Source organism: Penaeus vannamei, chromosome 19, assembly GCF_042767895.1.
Source record: "Penaeus vannamei isolate JL-2024 chromosome 19, ASM4276789v1, whole genome shotgun sequence".
Lineage (NCBI taxonomy): Eukaryota > Metazoa > Arthropoda > Malacostraca > Decapoda > Penaeidae > Penaeus > Penaeus vannamei.
The window spans coordinates 2,141,286-2,146,619 of NC_091567.1; positions in this window are offsets into that span (position 1 = coordinate 2,141,286).

Sequence of the window (5,334 nt, forward strand, 5' to 3'; positions counted from 1 at the left end):
GTAAATACAAGATGCTCCTAGTAACTTGCAGTGATGATAAAAGTGATAGCAAGGGTTAAGTGATAAGAGCATGAATGAGAATAATAAATAAGGGTGAGAATAACTATAATGAGTAAGAATGATAAGGATGATAGTGATAAAAATGAAAATAATCGTGATAATGATGATGATAATCATGATGATTGTAACAATTAATAATGATGGTAACAAAAACATCAATATTAGCAGCATTAGCACTATGTAGTAACAGTAATAGTAATAATGACGATTAATATGATAATGATAATGATGATGAGGATGATTACAGCCATAATGGCAATATTGATGATAAAGACAATAATAATGATAGTGATAATAATGATAATAATGATAACAATGATAATATTACTAATAATAATGATAATAATAATAATAAAATGATAATAACAATGATGATAATAATAATAGTAATAATAATAATAATGATAATGATAAGTATTATAATAAAGATTACAATAATGATAGTAACAAAAAATTATACAAATGACAATAATGATAACAACGATAATAATAATAATTAGGAAAATAATGATGAAGATAAAGGCAACGATAATCATGGTCATAACAAAAATAATCAAATCATAATAACTCCACCAACAGTGATAATGATAACAACAACAATACTAAATATATAACCCTAACCACACCTGTCAGAGAGAACTACCTCGTTTATAACTATCACAGAATCTCACTCTTGCAAAAACAACAATACTCATCAGCTGTTTCGACGTCGCTTTCTGTAGTGCGTTCAAATACTGGTTGTTTGTTTTGTTGTTCATTCTGTTGTATGTTGTTTGTTCAGAAGACGTCTATTTCCTGTTGTTTATTCTGTTGTATGTTGTTTGTTCAGAAGATGACTATTTCCTGTTGTTTATTCTGTTGTATGTTGTTTGTTCAGAAGACGTCTATTTCCTGTTGTTTATTCTGTTGTATGTTGTTTGTTCAGAAGTCTATATTCTATTGTTTATTCTGTTGTATGTTGTTTGTTCAGAAGACGTCTATTTCTTGTTGTTTATTCTGTTGGATGTTGTTTGTTCAGAAGACGTCTATTTCCTGTTGTATGTTCAGAAGTCTATTTTCTACTGTTTATTCTGTTATATATTCAGAACCAGTCTGTTGTCTACGGTTTGCCTAGAAGACGTCTGCTGTTTGTTGCTTGCTGGTAAGGTAGCTCTTACCTGCTGTTTACTCAGATTGCGTCTCTTGTTTGCTGTCTATTGATTTGCTTGTTTGCTCGTATGTGTATCTGTTGTTTGTTCATATTTGTTGCTTGATGTCTGTTCACGTGTATTTTGCCAACGTTTTGTTCAGAGGACGCATGTCTATTGTTTGTTTAGAAGACATTTCTCTGATGCTTGTCCAGAAGGTTGTCTGGATAAGATCTGTGCGTTCATACTTTTTTGTTGTTGTTATTGTTCATAAGGCGTTTGTTTGTTGAAAATACGTCTGTCTCCTGTTTGTTCACACGACATCTGTTATCTTTTGTTCATTCAGTAAACGTTTGCTACATGTTCTGAAGAGGCTGTTGCCTGTTACCCAGACGACGCTGTAGTCTGTTGTCCAGAAGCCAACAATATCTGCTGTTTGTTCAGAAAACGATGTAGTCAGCTGTTTGTCCCGAAGACCCGCTGCCTCGTGTGTGTTGGCGAGGCGATGTCCGGTCGTTATTTCTCCTCCGGCTGAGTGGCGTAACAAGTGTGCACATCGTTAGCCCCTTTTTGTACGGCGTCCGGCCCTTGTTGGTTATAGGTCTCCGTTGTGTGAGAAAGGGGTACGACGGCGACTAAGAGTACGATGATGCTGTAATGACGGCAATAGTCGCATGAGGACGTGGTTCTAGTGAGTGAATATAGAATGAAGAACTTTGTAAAGTGTGTAGTCTTGGGTGAATAATGAATGATGGCGTTGGTATGGTTAGAAAGGAATAATTGAAAGCCGTTTTATCTATTGAAAACTAGCAATTGTTATAGTGATAACGGGCGTTACAGTAGTAATAGTAATCACTGATGGAAACTATAGCAGTAGCAATGATGGTAGTAATTAATGGTTGGTGTAGAAGTAATGACAGTAGTAATGGTAAACAATAGTAAACATGGGAAAAGTAAGAACAACTGCAGTACCTATGTTTCAGAAAGGGAAGCCTGGCACTACTTCATGAATTTCAGGGACGGGCCAAGGAAATGTGCCTTCGGTTCGGCGCCATTATGCTGATTCATTTTCAAGTTCAGAATGCATAGCTTTATGTGGTTTCGCTCCGTGGCTTTGTCATGTTGGCCACGTGTCCATCCCTGGTCCCTGAGGGTCCAGGGAACAAAGCTGCCTACCCAATCGAAGAGAATCTGGAACCGAGACGCCAGGGTATTTACCGCATAAAGAACTATTTCATTATGATGTGGGCGCAGTATCGCTACCAATACAAGCTGCTGCAATGAATGATGTATATTGATGCATAACGCGGGCTTATAGTGATATGACATACATTATGCAAATATGACAATAGCAGGTATCATAAATTTTATAGCGGAATAATTTAGTATAGAATATACATAATACGAATTGGAAAAAAACGCTGTGTTGTGGAATGCTTAGCCAGTGGGGGTTCTACACGGAACACTGCAGCAGAACAATACGGTTGTACAAGGAACACTAGCAGAGCAGTGAACAGTAGTTGTACAGGTGACAGGATTGATGCGCCTATTCCAGAGCAGCACAAGGAGCAAATAGAGTTCCCAAGGCGTCTGCCGGCGCGGGAACAAGACGTACAGTATAATGTGCTACACCTGAACACAGGCAGGGGAACCGTGTACACTAAGGACAGTCATAAGTATAAAGGTGATAGATCTAGCGGAAAGCCAACGAGGTCCCGCTCAGACCTCGCTCGCTAACACCTGCTCCTTCCACGACGCAGGTAATGTCAGGATTTTCCCAAGGCTCGCGCGCGCACCACCGGCTGCTACCCCCCCCCCCCCCATCCAGGTTGCTCTGGAGCGAAATTCACCTTTTCGCCAAAAAAATAAGACTTTAATTTTCTGAATTCCTAAGTGTCACTTTCTTCGGAAACTCAGAGGACATGATTTCCCTTGGTGATGCATTTGCACGAGGACTTCTTCTTGTTATTAGTAATGAGAACGCCACAACAACCTGCCTTGTCAACAACAACAACACAGACATGAACAATGATAATGATAATCAAGAGCCTTCCGTAGAGCATTTTTTACAAATATTCGTAAAGGACATAAACATCCTTTTTTGGATTAAAAGATCTTAAAACGCTTGCCACCCAAAATGACACCATTACTGTCGAGCACAATTGCCATTTATTATAAAGGCCATCCAGACTCAGAGCCAAAAATTCAGTCAGTCGAAAATTTACCAAAAAAAAGAAAAGAAAAGAAAAAAAAAAAAAAAAAGTGATCATAAGCAGGTTAAACCAGGAGTGAAAAAGGCAGTAATAAGGTGTTCCAAATGAATGGCGCTGCACTCCAGTGATAAAAAGTATGAATTTTATTAGTATTAGCTTAAGTATCGGTGCTGCCGTCTTTTCTGTTTAATTCGGAACGGTTTCGAGAACGTTCGTCGGCGCTGGGTTAGAATAGGATGCCACAGAATGATTAATGAAAGACTTTAAAACCCAGAACATCAACTTTGTTATCACTCGTCTCTCTCATTCCCTCTCTCTCTCTCCCTTTTCCCCTCTTCCTTACACCTCTCTCTCTCTCTCTCTCTCTCTCTCTCTCTATCTATCTATCTATCTCTCTCAGTCTCTCTCTCTCTCTCTCTCTCTCTCTCTCTCTCTCTCTCTCTCTCTCTATATATATATATATATATATATATATATATATATATATATCTCCCTCCCTCCCTCTCTCTCTCTCTCTCTCTCTCTCTCTCTCTCTCTCTCTCTCTCTCTCTCTCTCTCTCTCTCTCTCTCTCTCTCTCCCTTTTCTCCCCCCCCCTCTCTCTCTCCCTCTCTCTCTCTCTCTCTCTTTCTCAATCTCTCTCTCTCTATCTCTCTCCCTTTCTCTCTCTCTCTCTCTCTTTCCCGCTCTCCCTCCCTCCCTCCCCCCCCTTTTCTTTCTTTCTTTCTTTCTCTCTCTCTCTCTCTCTCTCTCTCTCTCTCTCTCTCTCTCTCTCTCTCTCTCTCTCTCTCTCTCTCTCTCTCTCTCTCTCTCTCTCTCTCTCTCCCCACCCCACCTGAGCACACTACCCGTACTCACAACATCCACAATCCTGCCGTGCATGGAATCAAACCGTATCTATAATCCAACATTGCGTATTTACCCTACGAACAGCAGCAAAAAAAAAAAAAAAAATCTTGACATCCTCCATTCACGCAACCTATAACCGTTACATTGGGATCGGTTTGTGGAATTCGCAAAGATTTTTCACCCGATGTTATACTGAATTATTTTGAATTATAGTTATGGTGCTAACAATGATAATGATAATCATGATAATGATATTCATGATAATGATAATCATGATAATGATAATCATGATAATGATAATCATGATAATGATAATCATGATAATGATAATCATGATAATGATAATCATGATAATGATAATCATGATAATGATAATCATGATAATGATAATCATGATAATGATAATCATGATAATGATAATCATGATAATGATAATCATGATAATGATAATCATGATAATGATAATCATGATAATGATAATCATGATAATGATAATCATGATAATGATAATCATGATAATGATAATATGATAATGATAATCATGATAATGATAATCATGATAATGATAATCATGATAATGATAATCATGATAATGATAATCATGATAATGATAATCATGATAATGATAATCATGATAATGATAATCATGATAATGATAATCATGATAATGATAATCATGATAATGATAATCATGATAATGATAGTAATAATAATAATAATGATGATGACATTAATGATAATAACAATAATGATAATCATGATTAAAATAATAGTAAATAAAAATCTTAATGATGATAATGACAATACTGATGATAAATATGATGCTGATGATAATAATAATAGTAATAATAATGATAATGATAATAGTAATAGTACTAGTAATGATACTGACACGTAATAATAAGAATGAAAACAATAATGATAATGATGATAGTGATAATAGTAATAATAATATTAATAATAACAACAATAATGGTGATGATAATTATTTTTATAATTGATAACAATGATAATGATAATCGTAATTATGATAACACTAAAGTTGATCAAGCTAGCAGCAACAGAGATAATATGTATATACGGACTT